The 20570-nt window shown below is 37.5% G+C and overlaps 1 protein-coding gene across 37 annotated transcripts in view; it reads right to left on the reverse strand.

Moving 5' to 3' along the window:
- DTNA (dystrobrevin alpha) overlaps positions 1-20570 on the reverse strand; it is a 371751-nt gene that overhangs the window by 260531 nt on the left and 90650 nt on the right. For 7 of the 37 annotated variants that reach the window (XM_035718974.2, XM_049112776.1, XM_049112766.1 and 4 more), the window contains exon 1: positions 9482-9779. The exons of 8 other annotated variants lie outside the window; for them this stretch is intronic. The gene's annotated coding sequence lies outside the window, so the exon portion shown is untranslated. Of the gene's footprint in view, positions 1-9481; positions 9973-11408; positions 11452-20570 lie in introns of those variants that run through there. 22 more of the 37 variants (XM_049112772.1, XM_049112769.1, XM_049112771.1 and 19 more) reach the window with 12 other exon arrangements.

Here is a 20570-nt window from a genome sequence, read left to right on the forward strand (position 1 = left end):
TTTCTGGAAGCTACATTGTGTCTTTGAGGCCACTGGGGTACCATTTAGGAGACTGAAGCAATAATTTACCCTTGTGCAATGAAAAATGTAATGTAACTTGCACACCAGGATCCTTTGCCTCATTAAGTTAAACACTTCCCTCATGTCATTTTAAAGGAGAGATTATAATACTGTAAATCTAAGTAATTTAGATTTATGTTCTGGCGTCTGGCAAATGGTTACACAGGATATTTTTCAGCATTCCAAATGTTTTAGGTGCTAGGCAGTTTCAGAATGTAGATATAATTGACTTTGTAATTTGGCAAACAATAGAATGTTCTGCTTTGTGGCTATTCAGAGAGTTGAAAAGGAGCAGCCCTGCAGAGTTGAGAAGAGATCTTCAGATTCCCCTGCAATGGATTTTTAGAGGTGTTGCTGACATCATTAAGGTTTCTGAATCTCATTAAAACCCCAGGGGAAAATATAAACAAAAATAAACCAAGGGAGAGATGTGGGCCAGGAATTGATGCTACTCACACTTTGGATTGAATGATTTTTCTTTGTATGATACAGAGAGAAGGTATATTTCCCAAGTAATTTTCTTTTTTTAAAAAAATGTACTGACAAAAATTAACTCTTCTAAAATGTTAGGAGGAGAATTGAAATGTTGATAAATAAAAAGCAGAATAATATTACAGGAGTAAATGAGGTGATGAAAGAACACATGCTCCCTGTCACACCTGAACACCCTGATAACCAATCAGTAAAACTCCTATCTAGAATTTTTTTTTACTAGAATTCCTAATAGTTTAAAAGTTCATGGAGCATTCGTTTATTTTAAGCAGTCACAGCACTTAGCTGAATATAATGTTCTAAAAAAATAGACATTTTGTTTGTGTTAGTCTATTACCCTCCTTGCACCAAAAAATTTCCAAAGCTGGTAACTTCCATAGAGCATCTTTTGAAACCCAACAATTTCCTTTTCTTTTTTTTTTTTAAGATTTTATTTATTTATTCATGAGAGGCAGAGGGAGGAGCAGACTCCCTGCAAGGAGCCCGATGCGGGATTCAATCCCGTGCCCTAGGATCATGCCGTGAGCCAAAGGCAGATGCTCAACCAGTGAGCCATCCAGGCGTCCCTTTCCTTTTCCTTTTAAGCGTTAAGGTTTTTAAACTTAAAGGAGGTGAACAACAACAACAAAAAATCGAGAAACAAATGTTGAAGATTTCTCTTCACCAGGTCTTCATAAAGAAAGGATAACTAAGTCTTAGAAATTAATAATGTGTAGTCACATTCTAAAATGGAATAACAGTTTTAGATATTTGAATGAAATAGGTAAAATCCTTGTGGAGTTCTGGATTCTGATGAATACAGCCAATCTCTTTATTTGTGGTTGCATCACAAATTATATGCTGACTAAAGTTAAACAAATACTACTGGATGCCCTTTTGGTTCAAAATTTAATTTCTGTTGGTACTTAAAATCAATGGCATTATCAGGAGAATACAAAGTACCCAATAGTAAAGATATTTGAAAGTCCTTTAAAATTCTCATCTTTATGTTCTAAAATATTACACGAGCTGCCAGATTATCACTTTTAATTATTAATACAATGAACAAAGGTTGATTTAAACAAGAATTGACCAAGTGTGTTAAAACATTAGGTTGAAAAAAATCAGACTTTAAGAACCCCCTAATGCTGAGGTTCACCTAAATCTCCAAGAAAGAGATATGGTATACAGCATTTTCCAAATTCACTTGACCCAGAATACTCATCTTTTTTTTTTCTTTTTGCATATAGCATTTCCTAAAATTACTGTTTCCAAGAACATAAATTGGATTTGCTGATTTAAATTAAAATCCAAAGGCTGCGACGCCTGAGTGGCTCAGCGGTTGAACGCCTGCCTTTGGCTCAGGGCATGATCCTGGATTCTCGGGTTCAAGTCTCACATTGGGCTCCTTGCATGGAGCCTGCTTCTCCCTCTGCCTGTGTCTCTGCCTCTCTCTCTCTCTCCTCTGTGTCTTTCATGAATAAATAAATAAAATATTTTTAAAAAATTAAAAAATTAAAAAATAAAAATAAAATAAAATCCAAAGGCCTTAAAATATTGGCTTAATAATTTTCCAATTTTCAAGCATCTCATTAATCTTTGAATTCTTCAGTTTTGCCTTGTTAGTGCTTAAAACTAAATACAAAACAAAAAAAATAGAGTATCAGAGTGGCATAAATCCTACTCAAAATGATGCATTTCTAATATGTAATATAGATCACCATTCTTCTGGGGGCATTTTCCCTAACCATAGTCCTTTTATTTTGCCTCTTGGAAATACTGGGGGCTGGGGCTGTAATGGATTATACTCCACTGCATTTTTCTCCATTAATTTGCTACGCGTGATCAGTTCTTAAAGATGGGAAAGTGTAGAAGTAATGTTTCACTTTTTGGTCTCTACAATTTAAAGGAATTGCCCTAGCAGAGGCTCTTTTCTCTTCCCAAGGCTGTTTATGGGCAGGACTTCCTGAGAGATAAATGTAAAGGCAGGTAAATGTTAGGATTCCCAAGGATTGGAAAAGCACTGACAGGAAAGGTCACAGTTGCTCAGGAAACAACAAAGGTTTAGAGAGCCAAAAGCCTTAGTGGGGATGAGCATCAAAGGACGAAAAAAGATAAAAAAAACAATAGCATCAGATAGTAGGCAATTGTCTACAAACTGCCAGGACACCTGTTCACAAGGAGTCCCCCATTATCCGTGGGAATACAGTCCCCCATTATCCGTAGGAATACAGTCTAAGATCCTTACTGGATGGCTCAAACTGCAGACAGTACTGAACCCTTGATCTACTATGTTTTTTTCCTATACATATACACCTATAATATATTTTAGCTTATAAAGTAGGCAAAGTAAGAGATTAGCAACAATAACGGATAATAAAATAGAACAGGGGTGCCTGGGTGTCACAGTTAAGCATCAAACTCTTGGTTTTGGCTCAGGTCCTGATCCTATGATCGTGAGATCAAGCCCCATGTTGGGCTTATGCTCAATGGGGAGTCTGCTTGGAATTCTTTCCCTCTCCCTCTGCCCCTCCCACTCATGCTCTCTCTCTCTTAAATAAAATAAATAAATCTTTAAAAAATAATGAAATAGAACACTTTAAACAACATACTGTATCATGTTATGTAAATATGGTTTCTCTCTCTCAAAATATCTTATTGTACTGTACTCATGCTTCTTCTTGTAATGATGTGAGACAATAAAATGCCTGCGCCAGGAAATGTAGTGAGTGACACAGGCATGAGACACAGGGACAGGCTATCTTCTGACCATTTGTTGGAAGGAAGATCACCTGCTTGCCAATCCCGGTTGACCACAGGTAATTAAAATCACAGAACGCTAAACTGCAGATAAGGAGGGAAATACTGCCTAAGATCTGAGTCTAGATCTTTGTTCTTCTGGAGGTTTGGCACCACCTATCATCATCCATTAGCACAGAATTTATTAGAAGTCTTCATAAAAATTCCAGCTTTCTCTTTTCAGGCATGTGGCAGGATTGTATTCCTCACTCAACTGAAGCGAGGTGTGACCACACAGAATGCTTTGGCCAAGGAACGCGGGTCAATTCCAGGGGAAAGCAACCATGTGGAGAAAGGCCTGCAGCCCCCCCAGCCCCCGCCTGTGGTAGATAATTTGCATGAGGAGGAAGAAAACCTTGGCTTTTATAAGCCAATGGGATTTAGGAGTTGTTTGTCACCTCAGGAAACCACATGTAGTATATCTGGAGCACTTCCTATGTCTGCATCTTAGCTTTATTGTATATAAAAGAAAATAACATATGTCTCTTACCTACCAAATAGTATAAAATATTGGATGCATGTGGTTTAGAAGAGAGTTGTTACACTTATCTGAAGTGCTAAAAACAACATCTTTTGATGAGTAAATATGTTGCTATGAATGTGTAGCAATGAACAGTCTAGGACTAGGAAATTCAGATGCATTAGAAGATAGATTTCATCCAAAATTAATCGACATCTCTTAATACAATTAGTAAAGGCATCTGTAGTCTTCAACTATGACTAACTCAGTGAATTCATCCTTTCAGCACTGATAAATCTAAGTGCTACTACATTACATAGGAATGAGGTACAAAAAGCAAAGTAAGGCTAAAAAAGAAAAATAGTAAAAATAACCATTGCCTTCTTTAAAATACACGAAGCTTTACAAAGCTTTCATGACTCAGGCTGTCTCTGAGTCATCTTCACACCATATTTATCTTGCAAGAATGCAAAGTCCAACTTTATTTATGCAAATAAATGTACTTATATTTTATATTAAGGTACAACACAGTGATAAAAAGGCATGTTCCAAATAACTTTTTTTAATATATAATTTGTTTAGGTCTCTAAACCATTCTGTAAGAGAACATCTGCTAAATATAGATTTAAAAAAATGAAACTAACCCCAAGACTCCTAAAACTTACCTTTCTGAGAGGAAAATACTTACTGTTGAAGAAAGGCAGAGTGACTTTTTAACAAGTATGGAGATTAGCCATACAAATAAATTAAGAATACAAATTAGAGAAAGTATAAAGGAATTTTTAAATTATATCCATTGTTTTAACATGACATAATCCAGGGTCAGTGTCCAGTGAAGGGGACTAGATAATTTCTTAACATGGCACAGTTAAGGCAGAAGTTAGGAGCTTGGTAGAGATTTATTGAATTAATAAGACAAATTAGCTCAGCTACTTGAAAGGTATGATTTAAATCAGCCAGTTTTCAACAGCTAGTCTTACTTGTTTTTACTGATGAGGCAAAAAAGAAAATGTCTATAATATTATATTTTCATATTTTGTGATAGAGAAATCTGGGTTCTCACCTAGACATTGACTTTGAACATTTGATTTGATTCAAAGATTTTTATTTAAAATAATATTTATTTATTTATTTATTTATTTATATTTACAATATTTTTTGACTGCATTCATACAAGGGCTTTTTCCTTTGTGGAGGTAGGAAAGCCCTATATAAGAAAAAATATAATCCAAGTTTCTTATTTTTCTAAATCTCAGGTGTTGGCATGTCAAAGGCATATAGCAAATGTGTGACAAATTTATAAATGGTCTGAGGAATATGAAAGTAGTTAAACATCCTGAGATTAATAAGCCATACTTCCTCTCTCTCTAGTTCCCACTAACTATATTCAATTTTCAATAATTAAATGCAGTGTTGTTGTTGTTGTTGTTTAAATTCAGCATAGCAAATTGAGATTAACATTTAAATCCTTAAAGTTTTCTAATGAAGATTTTCAGCCACCTTTAAGATTTAGGGTGACAATGTCATATCACATAAGCAATCAACTGCTTTCCTTCTGGCACCACACTGATCTGAAAAACAATCCAGCGTTTTCCAATGGTTCAGATTCAGTCTGTGTGCAGTGAGATTATTTTAATCTAGTTGTATCAGGTTAACTTTTTCTATTGGTGTTACCCAGCAATGGGCTAGATTTGTTGAAACATGTGTTTTCTAACTCCGTGACTTTCCTTTTTATTGTGAATCTTTCTGACAATATACAGGTAATTTATCACACTTAAACTTCTATGATCTCTCTCGTCATCACAGTGATGTTATGGAGTCTCATTTGGCAAAAATGGAAATGGATAGCCTCTTCCCCTGCAGAAATGCAATAACCAAACAAACATTTTTTTTTTCAAACATGCATTTTTAACTGGCTTTCCTTGACATAGAGGAACACTAATGATCACAATTCCAGAAAAAGAGTCTGAGGTCAAAAGAATAATGATGTTTACAATGAAAAAGAATAAAGTGAATAAGGAATTGTCAAAAAAAAAAAACACTTCCTCATAACAGTTGTTTGTTCATTTCCTTAAACTCAAATTAAATAGTTTCTATTTGTCAGTTACTGAGAATACAAAAATGAGCAAGACACAGTCCCTGCCATCAGAGGTTCCCAGAATAGCAGGTGAACTATACAAGTAAAGAAAGTACAAGGAAGGTGACTTACGAGGTCAACCTTGAAGAAGTAGAATTTATCCACAAGGAGATGAACATTGGGTGTTTGGGGTGGGGGGTCAGGTAGGTAGACTAGCACAGAGATACTATAGTGTATGGAATATTCTGGAGGCAGAAATTATGTGTGATTAAAGTGCTGGTGATAACCAGTGAAGTAGTAGAGATGGTGTTAGACAAATAGGTTGAGGCTTTGTGACAGGCCTTTAAGACATATTAAGGAATTTATTTTGAAGGAAATGGTGAATTACTAGGGATTTTTAAGTAAGGGGGCAATCCATTCATGTCTATGATTTTGAGAAGATAGGCGTGTTGGTCCTAGGGTGGGAGATGTGTTGAGGGGTAGACTCTAAAAGCAGGAGAACACCTGGGAGACCATTGTAATACCCAAGTGAGATGATGAAGAACTGAAATAGAGCAGTTGCAAGGAGAATGGAAAGAAAGGAATTTATTTAAGATAATTTTTTAAATGTATAGATACTTGAATAAAGGCCCAGAGAAAGCAAGAGGAGTCAAGGTCAACAGCTGACAGTGATGGTGGTAGGGTGGATTAGAGAGACTGAAGAGATAACTAAGGAAAGGGGCCAGCTAGGGACAAATAAAAGGACTGTTAAATATTGTTGACAGCTCAAATAAGGTTGGGAAACGTGAATCCTCCATGCATTTGAAAATTTCTCCAAAAGTCCACAACGAAAACTACAAATCAGAAAAACTACCCAAAATCATCAATGATGTTAGCAGACTGCTTAATATCTTCTCTAGCATGAGTATAAAAAAAATGACTATAAAAGCAGTAGAGTGAATTTCCATTCTTGGGACCAGTAATGAGATAATTTGGAATAACATTCTTATTAACTTAAGTTATTGAAAATATAAAAACAGCAAAGAGCTAATAAGATGGCGAGGTTTACACACTCAGAAATTTGGGCGACCAGAACTGCGGAGAGGAAGATGATCTTTGAAAGCTTTTGCCCTTGGGCATATAAGTATCAGGAACAAAAATCTGTGAAACCAGCTGCACTTTGGGTAGCCTTACAGGTTTTGTGGGAATGACAAAGCCCATGATCTGCAGGTGAGGGTTTTAATTACCTAACACAACTTTAACTTGGGACCTCAAAAGGCCGTATCTTCCTTCAGGGTAGGAGTGAACCCCAAATAAATGATTCCTCACACAGATTTGCAGCCTTGCTTCTTACACAGGGGTGATTCAGGAAACCTTAGGTGTTGGACTTTGACAAAGATAAATTCTGGGCTGATATTGCCCCCAGGTGCCTGGTAGAAGCAAACCAAAGTCCTCTCTGGAGGAAAATGTCATTACCACTAGGTCTCAATTTATTCTTACAAGTGATTTTTAAAATACATTTTCCAACAGATAGTCAAAGATATCTAAGCAACCAAGAAAATATGACACCATGAGTAAGACCTGGCAGGAAAAATAATAATAGAAACAAATCCAGTAACACTTGAGATACTAGGATGAGCAGACATATATTATAAAACTACATGTACTACATTCAATGAAATAAAGCCCAACCTTGACAGATTTCAGCAAGAGACTAGAAACTATAAGTGACATGAGAATAGCAGAGTAATATTCATCCTCTCTATCAACACTATTTTGCCTCATGGTTTAAAATTCTCACATTTTAGAATTTAAAGTTTTGTGTTCTTTTTTGGCTTTCTTTTGACACACTGAAAAAAACAAAACCCCATACTGAAAAGTCTGATATAATTTTATTTATGTATTTATATGATATAATTTATTTATATATACTTATATATAAACTTATAAAATTTATGTATATATTTATATAAATTATAATTTATTTTATTTATTTATATATTTATATGTATGATTCAATCGGAAATATATTAGTTGAGTAAAAGATAAGTCCACCATGAAGTGTTTTTGTGCATACATGTGTATATGGTGGGCACACACCAGCTCCCACTCACAAATTTCTTGGAAACACCTATGATTTCTGCCAGGCTCACTCCTACTATCAACAGGTCAGGATTCAGCTGGGTGAAGCAAGGGGAAGAGGAGTCAATGTCACCAGGGAAAATTTACAAAGGTACCATCCGCTTGTGGAGAAATGAAATGAAAATTCACTGCAACTTTCTGGAAAGTGGGTCTTGACTGCAAGAAAAAAGAAGGATACTGAGCAATGACATTCATCAGAGGCCCGGAAGGTGGAGGAGGACTGGAAGGGGGGAGAAAGTGGGCAGAGAAAGGAGGGTAGGAGCGTCAAAACTGAGCCCTGTCAACTTCACATTTTGTTTTGGTCTTGCTAGATTATTTGGTAGTTGTAAAATCAAATGATTCTACCAATATGATGCTCAGTTTTCATTTTAGAAGAGTAACACACAATATTATTTATTCTTATCAAAATTGAAAGATCTGTGTTAAGTCACTCATCATTTGTACTTAGTTTAGCCGACTTAGTTCATTAGAATCTGGTCTGACAGAGCAAAATCCAGCCAGTTACGTTTAACAACTGTTCAGCCCCACACTGTGATAAGAACGTCAGCAGACTCATTTTCCCCATATAAAGTAGAATTTCCAATTCACACCATGTCCTCTGTGACTATTATGGACAGTATTTATTCAGAAGGAATGCTGTGCAAGTTTGGGAAAGCTGTCTCTAAGAGCAGAGCTGAGAGGTCATTCGACAAAATAAGAAACAAAACCTATACATGGTCAAAACATGAAGAGAACTGAAGTTTGTCATTCTTTCTTTTAAAGAAAGAAGTTTGAAATCCTTAAAACACAGCGTGGTAATAGCAAATTAGACAACTCTCCCTCCTCCACTCTCAAGCTCCATATAATCAGAACGCCTCCATTCACTTAGCAAATATCAGCTTTTTTGGAGGAAGAGAACCTGCTTGGAATTAATGAGGCGACACCAAAAAATAACTTCTATTAATAAATTGTTCTCTTCAATGGAAAACTGCTTATTTCTCTCTCTCTCTCTCTTTTTTTCTAAAGGTTCCTTACACACTTCATCTCACCTTTGGGTAATCTTTTTTTCCCTTCTTTTATTTATTTTCCTTTTTCATTTTTTAAATTAGGAAGTGTCATGGTGCCATGCAAGGAAATCTCTCCATCTCACAATAAAACATTGCATCCAATGACATCATAAACACAGTAGCATTCACTGGGTGTCGACACAGAACTATGGACATTGTAACTCAATAACTGCAGGGTGTTTAAGGAGTTAATGGAGGGAAAATGTCAAGTAAGGGTAATAAAGCAAAACTGAAGTGACAGACATGCAAGATAAATTTCAAAACAAAGCTGAAATACTCTTTCTGCTGCATAACTTGTAACACGCCAACTATCTCAAGAAAGGTAAGAAAGTCACAGTCTTGGAAAAATCTTCATGATCACTTTTTCATTTACACAGATACAAAGAAAAATTCAACATTAACCTTCTCAGAGAAGCGATGAGCCTTAAAACCAATCTTTTCACTTACCCTAGAGTATGTACACCATGAGCTCCTAAATCCTTTTAATTCCAGGACATCGAGACCATACATGAATTCTTAGCACAGACACTTGAAAAACGAACTTTGGCTAAATTGTTAATTACTACAGAGATCATAACAGAACTCTCTGAAATTCTAGGGAGTGATAGGAGTTTAAAATCCAGCTTCTAGATCCTGTATACTGTGTCTATCTTTAACTTGAAAATGATTTGGTTTCACATTCCGTTGAAGTCCCACTGGCAGATGCCTTTGGTAAGCTCACCAATGGCAGGCTTTCAAACGCCCTCCCTCCACCCCCCTCCTTCCTCTGACTGAGCTTCCGCTGCTGCTACATCGAATGCCCATTTACTCAGCTGTCTTTTTACCTGTCTCTGCGTGGGTAAAAGGAGATGCTTTCATTGATGGCTATTACGGAAACACTTGGAAGCTTAAGCTCAGCCTGAGGACTCACTGTGCTTTCCCTCCTGCCATCCCCTCCCCCTTCTTACTGCCAGAAACCAACTGACTTCCAAACTTGGCTGTCTGAAAAAGAATGTTCTCTGATTGGCATTCCTGGAAGCAGAAAGCAAAGCAGCTCAAGTTTTGTTCTGTTGCTCTGCATGAAAAACTTCCCCAGGTACACATAGTACAAGCGAGTAAGTTTCCTAGATTTTTTTTTTTTCATAACTTTGAGGAGAATGGAGTGAATATCTGGGGGGCATTACATATATCTTTGATGTCGCCATGGCATTTCAGTTTTAATATCTACATATCATTTTACCCAAAATGGCTCTGCGTGCAGTAAAAAGTGAAATGGCAAATCATGTGTTAAAAGTTGAATTTCCTTATTAGTAAATGAGTTGGGACCCATTCGGGGAAGAAACAGTCATGCTGCCTGCTTGACAGTATTCTGGAGCGCAGCTGTTCAATCTGTGGCTTTTCTGTGAAAGAAAACCTTGTTCAGAAGAATTGTGGAAAAACTGATTTCAATTATCCTATATTTTATATTGCAGACAGCAAGAGAAGAGGGTGCAAAAAAACACTTCTATCTCCCTGTCAAGTCTTCTTTTCCAGGATTGTCTTGCAGACTGGTGAGAACTACATGCACACACACACATGAACAAAGCCTGAGTGAATGGGAATGAGAAAAAGATACGTTTCCTCAAATAGGGTTGGACAAGGATTAATAGTGTACAGTCCCTTCAAATTACTACTAATAAACTTGTGTTTAATATTACTTTCTAGTTACAGGGGCCAAAAGATTTGCTGTTACTGCTGCAGATGACCTACCTCTCTGTGTTTAAAATAGTGAATTTATTGTATGCCATTTTATGGACCAGACAACTTCTTAAAGGACCTGATAAAGGTTTTATAATTTCAGCAATCAGACAAGCTACAACCCCACACACTTTGGCTTTCCAAATTTCATCTGGCTGTGGCTGCCAACTCTGGGCAACTGTCAGCTGGCGGGGCTCAGGGTTGCGGTGTGGTTGCAGCTGCTCCTTGCAACTTGTACAGACATCTCAGAAATATTCAATGGCAAAAGGTTGACTCCAACTAAGAAGGCTTTCACTTTGTTTGTTCGTGGTTGGTTTTACATTTTCTGTTCTAGGTGATCTTGTACCACATCTGAACAAGACCATGTTTGGGAACCATGAGTGAACATTTGATCAACTGGCATCAGTGTTACTTAATTTACTTCGGGGATATTTTGATGCCCAATACGGACTGGCCTCCTACCAGCTTGCTCACTCCCTAAATTGTTACTAGATGGACTTTAAAAAAAATAAAAGAAGTTGGTAGAGGAGGAAGAAACTTTCCTTAGTCTTATTCCCGAAGCTGATTGTCTTAAGGACATTTCAAGCGATGTGCAATGCTAAGTAGGCATATCCAGATGACTTCAGAAATAAATAGAAAAGAATAATCAATCACTCACCCAGAGAGCACATATCCCTGTCCCCATGTGTCTTCTCTGTATCAAAACACTCCTCCCCAAGGCTAATGGATGGTGTCAAAACACATGTGGACTAAGATAAGAGTCGGGATTGGTGGTAGGCCATCTGGTTCACATTCAGCCACACTATTCGCCTATGTTTTATCTCTGAGTGAACACTAGCATGTAACTGTGCTCAAGAAATGTTTTTTGAAACTGAATAACTGTTTATGTAAAAGTATATATTTCAACTTATGGAAAATGGTTATGTGTTGGCTCACTGCATATCTATCTGAAAGGTTTTGAGGGAAAATTATCTCTTTTCAAGCCACTAACCAATAGATTATATGGAAGTTATATTAGGTACTGAGTACCTTTACTGAAGGAAAAGAAAATCATAAATTTTGTGTCTGTGTGAGCGATTAGCTCTAAACACCAACATGGAAAATACTGCTAAGATCATTCCTGCTGAGCTTGTTAGCTTCTAAGAAAAATAGAGAAAAAAGGAAATGTTGGGTCCTTCTAATATTTCATACTAGCTAGTGAATTGTAAAAAATTTCCTTATTGAATTGTTACTAGCCATTCCTTATAAATACGACATTTATCAATCAGATATCTTCTTGGGTTAACAACCTTATCTTCCCTTATATTTAAGCTGTGCCAATCATGGAAATTCTAGAACAGTCTGCATCAGTCCAACCTCAAGGTTGAGTGAGCACAATGGGAATTTTTTGCTTTTCTTTTCTGCCTAACCTTCACAAGGTAATTGATAAGATTTATAATTGATAGAATTCAGTCTTATCATGAGTAAATGTTATTTTTCTCTTTCATAAGCACTAACATGAGAGTTAGGATTTGATCAGAAAAATAGCTTGCAGGGCTTGCTTCCAAAGAAAACTGGGCATGTAACAGGCAAATCAAATACCCTTGATTTATCATGAACAAGCAGTTAATCTGTGCTTCATTCTCCAGAAATAGACTGTATTAGCACAGTTCTGTGGATGGCAAATGCTGATAGCAGGATCCTTATTGAGGTGAGTAAGGTATTCAAACATAGATCTTAGTTGATCTGATACACATCATGTGTATGAAGAATCTGGTCATTGAATAACAAGTGATTCCTGATATTTTTTTTCCTTGTTAGCATCCTTAAGAGACTAGAATAGGCAAATTCTCAGGATAATGGATTTGCCAATGATTTTTTTTTTGTTCTTTTGCATACTTTTCTTTTTTTTAGAAAATAGACACTACTTGCTATATATTGAATATTTGTGTCCCCCCAAAATCCATATATTGAAACATAATCTACAATATGATGGCATTAGGAAGTGGGGCTTTTGGAAGTTGATTAGGTCCTGAGGGTGGTGCCCTCGTTAATGGAATTAGTGCCCTTCAAGCAAGACCTCCAGAGAGCTCCTTTGTCCCTTATGCCATGTGAGAACACAGCAAAAAGACGGCCCTCTGCGAACCAGGAAGTAGGCCTTCACCAGACATTGAATCCGTTAGTGTCTTGATATTGGACTTCCAGCTTTCAGACTGTGAGAGATCAATTCCTATTGTATATAAGCCACCCAGTCAATGGTATATAATAACAGTCTGAATGGACCAAGACAACTATACAAAAATGCACTGGGGTGGGGGGGGTGGCGAATAGTTTTTTTTTTCCCCCTAAGGAAAATTAATGAACCCAAGTTGTAAGTTGCAGCTTTTTTTTTTTTTAGACTTTATTTATTTATTCATGAGAGACATAGAGAGAGGCAGAGACATAGGCAGAGAGAAAAGCAGGTTCCATGCAGGGAGCCTAATGTGGGACTCGATCCTGGGACTCCAGGATCATGCTCTGGGCTGAAGGCAGGTGCTTAACTGCTGAGCCACCCAGGTGTCCCTCTTTTTGAAAGTAATTAAAACAGACATGGTCCAAGAAAAATTAGAAAACCATACATTAAAAAAAGCATTAAAAAACAGAGGCTCTAACAAAAAATATGGAAGGGATTCAAAACAGCAGCATGCTGTGTATATTATTATTAAATGTCAGTTAAAAAATTGGATGAAATGGGCACTCATTTTGCATGCATATGGCCCTAATTATGGAAAGGGACATATGTCATAAATATACTAATGATAACATCATAATTTGGTAGAGTAGCTGGGAACAACGATACTTCTGATGACAACAAAAAGACAAGACCTAATGCTTAGGTTAAAAATCATGGCATATAGGGACCCCTGGGTGGCTCAGCAGTTTAGCACCTGCCTTCAGCCCAGGGCATGATCCTGGAGTCCTAGGATCGAGTCCCACACTGGGCTCCCTGCATGGAGCCTGCTTCTCCCTCTGCCTGTCTCTGCCTCTCTCTCTCTCTCTCTCTCTCTCTCTCTCTGTCTCTCTGTCTCTCATGAATAAGTGAATAAAATCTTAAAAAATTTTTTTAAATAAAAATCATGGCATAAAAATGTACATGCATCATGATTTTCTACTATGTTAGAACTTCTGTAGGCATTAGATGGAAAGGAAAAGACTAGAAGAAAGCCTATCAAAATGACTTATGGGTAAAAACATCCCCCAAAAAATATTCAAACAAGAATAATTGTAGCTTTTCCTCATTTTTATTCTCCTTCTGGCCTGTGAAGAGGCATCTCTATTTCTCTTCTTTGGGTCTGCTGAATGGTAGATGGGTTGTTGAGGGGGAGGGAGTGGAAGGAGAATGAGGAGGCTCTTCAATGTGGACATGGACACAGATGAAAGCTGTAGGGGGCTTCTGTTAATTTTAAGATGGGTATGGAGGGAAAATACCCAAGAAAAAGAGTGATCCTGAGGTGCCTGGGTGGCTCATTTGGTGAAGGGTCTGCTGTCAGCTTAGGTCATCATCCCATGGTCCTTGGGTCAGACCCGCATCCGGCTCCCTGCTCGATGGGGAGTCTGCTTCTCCCTCTGCCTGCCCCTCCTCCTGCTTGTGTACTCTCTCTCTCTCTCTCTCTAATAAATAAAATCTTTAAAAAAAGAGTGATCTGAAAGGAATCAGTGAGACCAAAAGAATAGAGTGGGGAATAGAATCTGGCATACTAGAAGCAGGTGGCAGTCTGTCAGCTGGACTGGGGAGCAGATACTTTAATGAGGCAGACTTGGAGGTGAACAAAGTTTAGAGGGGAGGTTGAGGATGTCTGGCCCTAGAACATCTGGCTGTGTATATTGTGATTTTTTTCTCATGAAACACTTAAGTTAGGTCTTTACTTTTCAAGATCTGGTAGTGTCAAATTTGTCTTTTGGACACTTGATGACACTGACATAGATCTTAAATCTACAGATATCTTTGCTTACATAAACATTTTTGAAGCTAAAGCTAATTGTTTTGTCGTGTTACTGTAGTTGCTGAAATTGGTTTTCTTTGGTATGGGTAAGAAATCATCTTCACCCTCATCTAAATAAACTTCTTGATCAGTGTGTCCTTTACTTGCATTTCATTTCCTGTCTGTCTCTCTGTTCCCAGGATGGGTATCTATTACAGCCTCCTGGAACAACTCTATATGTAAAGTAACCAACCAAACCCATTTTACTGGAACTGAAGGATTTCCCAGTATGCAGGATTTTCAGTGCTAAAACCAAGAAAGCCTCCAGCAAACCAGGATGAGTTGATCATTCTATATATGTAATTCAGAACTGTTTATGTTATAGAAATGCTTTTGACAAAGACTAGACTTTTTATTCATTCAGAGGTGTTTGGCCCAAGTAGATAGGTACTTCAAAAATATAGATTTCTTTTGCCTTGGCCCCTGGCAGCCATGCAACTTGGGCCACGTCAAACTCCAAGGGTCACTATGTCCTCTTTACAATGAGAATAATAATACATATTTTAGAATTGCTGCCGACCTCAAATGAGATATGCATGTAAAATGTATAGAATATGATATACAAAATGAATAAATCTATATTATGTGTTTTATTTTATATAAAATTATATGTAGTTATTTTTCAAAGAAACTTTAAATTATTCTAGATTGAGGAACAGTGGAAGTCCACAGATGAGGTATAACACTTCACATCGTGTGTGTGGGATAGGGAGGGGGAAAGATAGATATTGATTAATAGTTTTCTTAGTAGCATTAATTTCAGCATATGATTTTTCCCTAAATTAAATTCACCAAGAGAAGGATGGTTGATTTTTGAGAGGCTTGATAGCCCAGGAAACAATCAATACGTCATGTTCACAAAAGATTATCTTCCGTGTTAAAAACAAAGATTTTTATTTGTATCTTTTCCTTTAAACTGGGGCATGGGTATTTTTCTCTTGTAGGACCAAAATCAACCCTAATTAGAGCACAATCATAAACATATCCATCCCTAGACAAAACTAGAATGTTCAGTCATCCTCGGGATAGAAAGATACCCCTACTGTACTTGGCAGCATATGCCATACTTGCTGCCTCTAAAGAAGTGAGGGTTCAATTTGGTTTGGGAAAAAAACAAGCATGTACTTAATGTTACCATTTCAAACCTGTGCAAAATTTAATAATTGTAAGTCCAGCCCATATTTGAAACCCAAACAAGCTGGTCATACTCCAAGCTTAAGATGTATCAAGAGTTAGAAATGGGACAATTCTGTTTTGTGTTGTAAAACAAAATGACAATGGATAGCCAAACTGGATCTAGTCGGATAGTTATTATATTCAGCTTATTTTTTGGGGAGCAGTTTTTCTCCAGATATGCACATGGCTAATCAGTGCTTTTCAAACTTGTTTGTTGTTGTTGGTGGTGGTGTTTTCTACAGAACCCTTTGTTCAAAGGAATTAGTTCATGGAAACTTAACAATGACAAAGCAGAGGTCCTATAGCTGAGGCTCCTGTGGGAGGCTGACCCAGCTCCCTCTTCTATAAGGCATCCCCTGCAGAAATGTCCAGGAACCTGGGAAGCACAGCTTGAAAACTACTGAGCTCTAGTACTTACAGCGTTCAGTTTTTTAAAATGTAACTTTCATATATTTTAAAAAATACATGCACATATTTTAAAAAGCCACATAGAATGATAGAGCTTAAAGGAATGTCCCATCCCACTCTACCCCTCCCCATCTGTAAATACCAGAGGCAACCACTTTCAACTCTTAACTGTTAAATATGACAGTCACTCCATATTCCTAAATGATACTTGATGCTCTCATACATTTTTAAAAATTTTTCCAAAGTTGATATTGTTTATTGGTCTCCTACTAAACCCTTATCTTTAGTTTCTAAGTACACTTCCTCCAGCAGGTGTACTTTCAATATCTGTCTCCCTCCCAACCTCCCGCTCTCTCATTTATACACACACACACACACACACACACTTTCCTTCCCTTAAGCCTTCCAATTTAGATATACAACAATTCTAGGTAAAACACTAATTGGTGTTTACACTACCTTATTATATTGTTCACATGTAAACCACATGGGATTTATGACTCCATTTCCATTCCTTTACACAGTTGTTTTTTTCTCTGAATTGGTAGCTGTGCCATAATTTAGTTTGCCTAACTTTTATTTGCCATCATTACATTTTTCCAAACTCCTCATTAATTATGTAACATTCCTCTTAATATAGACAATTATGTCAGTTATTTTTTTCAGTCCCCCAGCCCCATCCCGAGTGTCTTTCTCAGGAAGCTACAAAGGGCAATCCCAGGATGACACTTAGGACAAATAAATTTTTGGAGAATTTGAATGCTTGAAAATATCTTTATTCTTTTCTTCCACTAATTACTGACTTGACTAGATATAGAATTCATTGTTTAGAAATACATTTCCCCCAGAAATTTCAAGGAATTTCTTCACTGTCTTTTAGTTTCTAGTATTGTATTCAGGTCATTCTGTTCTTGATCTATTATTTCTTCTTCTTTTTAAAAAATATTTTATTTATTTATTCATGAAATACACACACACACAGAGAGAGAGAGAGAGAGAGAGAGAGAGAGGCAGAGACATAGGAAGAGGGAGAAGCAGGGAGTTCGATGCTGGGAGTCTGATGCAGGACTTGATCCTGGGACTCTGGGATCATGCCATGAGCCAAAGGCAGATGCTCAACCACTGAGCCACCCAGGCGTCTCTCTTCTTTTTTTAATAAAGATTTTATTTATCTATTTTTGAGAGAGAGAGAGAGAGAGAGACAGAGAGAGCAAGAGAGAGACCACATGAGCAGGAGGGGCAGAGGGAGAGAGAGAGAATCTTAAGATGACTCCAAGCTGACTGCAGAGCCTGATACTTGGGGACTCAATCTCATCACCCTGGAATCATGACCTGAACTAAAACTGAGAGTCAGTTGCTTAACCGACTGTGCCACCCAGGTGCCCCTATTATTTCTTCTTTATCCCAGTGTTCTAATATTTCATCATAGTACATTTTGGTGTGGGTCCCCCTATTTCCCCCAACTGATACTGTTTGCAACTCGAGGGACTTTTACTTGTATCTTCCAATTTTGCAGAAATTTTATTATGTTTCTTAAGCAATTTCTGAAGTCTGGTTCCTCTGTTATTTTATTCTGAAACTAAACTCCTTATAGTGGGATGCTGGACCCCTTAAATGGAATCTCTAATTTTATTATCTTTTCTCTTCCACTAATCTGTCACTAGAATCCTCTCTGGAATAATTTCTCTTCTCTCTTTTGTTGAATATTCTATTTCTGCTAACATACGTTTGATTTCTAAGAATTCTATTTGTCTCTATTCATTCCTTTTTTATAAAGACCATATTTTGATTCATGGACACAATTTCTTTTCTATTATCTATGAGAATATACATTCTTTTGAGCTTTCATTTATTCCCTGCAGTCTTTGTTTCCTTCAGTTTCTTGTTTGTTTGCTTTGGTCTCTTTTTTGTTAGAGACCTTCCACACATCTGGTATTCCCTAGTTACCTGCTTACGCAATGCATCACGGACATTAGGGCAATACTGTAAGGTGATCTGACAAAGCTGAGCTGTTACTGAAACACACTCAAGGGTAACTAGATTTCTCCCAACCTGTGTAGTCCGATCTTCCAGAGAAGCCCCCCTTCCAATGTACCATCCAGGAGGGACAAGCCTGGTTGTCAGAGTAGATATAGAATTCATTGTTATGAAATGAATAGCTCGGTATTCAAAGCTCGGTAAGATGATTTGAAGGGGAGGGGAGTTTATTACTATTGACCATTCAGATTTCCACTTAATCTAACAGATTGTGGTATTACATCTGATGCCACCTACCACCATTTCCAAGATCACTGGGTTTAGAGCCTCTCTAATTAAGTCACTACAGAGAATAAGACACCCCACGTCCTACCTCCTGCAGAGGTTAGTGTAGTTGCCAGGCTGCACAGGTGCAAAGGGGATTTGGGAGCCCAGCTGTTAAGAAGGACAATCATCATATGATTTCACTCATACATGGAATATAATAGTGAAAGGGATTATAAAGGAAAGGAGGGTAATTGAGTGGGAAAAATTAGAGAGGGAGACAAACCATGAGAGACTCCTAAGTCTGGGAAACAAACAAAGGGTTGCAGAAGAGGAGGCAGGTGTAGGAATGGAGTAACTGGGTGACACACTGAGAAGGGCACTTGATGGGATAAACACTGGGTGTTATACTATATGTTGGCAAGTTGAATTTAAATTTAAAAATGTAAAAAGAAAAGAATCTCAACCATGTCCTGTTTTCAGCTCCACATCTCACCCCTAGCTTCAGCAATACCATTTGCCTTCACTCCTTGTGCTTTCCCTGACTCTCTAGGGCGTTCCTGTTTGCATCTTCTTGGCCTCTCCTCTGCAGGCACCTAGGTTTCCACATCACTGCTCAGCTAAATCAAGTACCTCTTAATCCATTCCCTTGCCATTTTCCAAAACATATGTCAACAGCTCTCTGCTGTTCTATGTTCTCCCATTTTCGTTATTCCAGTTAGCATTTTTTTGTTTACTATCAGTACAGGGTGGCTTTGGGAAGGAAAGGGTGAAATTATGTATTCCATCCACCATTTCAACTGCAATTCTCTGTCTTCACTCTTCAGCACTGCTTTATAAAGGGAACAAATTCTCCAACCTCTCTGAAGTGATCCTAACAAATTCACGTTTGTGCGTGTATGTGGGGGGAGGCAACACAGCTAAAGGAAATATATGCTGCTAAAATGAAAGCTAAATTCTATCAAAGTATACAATTATCTACATCAGACATGGTGAAGTATAAAATTTAATTAAAATATAGTTATATTTTTATGCTAACATAGGTTGTGGTTCCTTATGTTAAGATTTTCATCATATATCTGTGGGAATAAATACAGGAACTACATAGTTATAAATAATTCCATCATGTTCAAAAACTATGTAAGTTAAAAAGTGACAATAAATTTTGTTTGTAGTTGAAGTTCTGCTTAAACTATCAATTAAACCATAACCCAGCCAACATAAGAAAATTACCTTAAAGTGATATCAGCAGTCATTTTGTGTTTGCTTTTGGTTGGAAGGCAATGTAAAAGCTAACAGTAATGTCACTTCCCTGTTAAGTTGTCATAGTCATTCTCATATGGGTCAAATTTGTATATTTTGTTATCAGAGGCAAGCTTTGTCTTGAATCATTTTATGCACTAGTTCTACTCCTTATAATATATCCATCTAGAGACATTAGCTTTCTAGAAGATATACTGTACTCTATTTCTTTTAGCGTATCCCATCAATATTGAAGCTACCTTCTATTCTTGGAGAAGAGATATATATAAGTTCTATTATCTTCACAGCTATAAGACTTGGCCCTAGGAAAAGAGTCAAAGGTCATCCTTACCTTCATTTGCCTTCCACATTCCTCTCTTTATGGAGTTTTCCCACCTAGCTCCAAAATATTATGTTATCATCAGTACTACCTTTTGACCTAGCCAAGAGACGGGGGAAGACCCTGCCCTGGGCCTCATACTACAGCAGTCCTTGCTGCTCAAGTCCTTTGCCTGTGTCTTTCCCCCAAAGATCTCTGAGTTAGAGGAAGAATGAATGACTCCCTTCTGCAGTGTGCTTTGGGTGCTTGGGACCCTGGAGTTCTCTGCCAAGCAGCCCTGAGACTGTTTCCAGATCTGCCTTCCCAAGGTGGACCTGCCTCTGGTATGTATGCTTTAAAGACTTAGGAGTGGCTGAAGGATGATTTTTTTGTGAGGAGGTAGAAGCAGTAGGTATGAAATAACCCACCAAAA

Source organism: Canis lupus, chromosome 7 (genome assembly GCF_003254725.2).
Source record: "Canis lupus dingo isolate Sandy chromosome 7, ASM325472v2, whole genome shotgun sequence".
Lineage (NCBI taxonomy): Eukaryota > Metazoa > Chordata > Mammalia > Carnivora > Canidae > Canis > Canis lupus.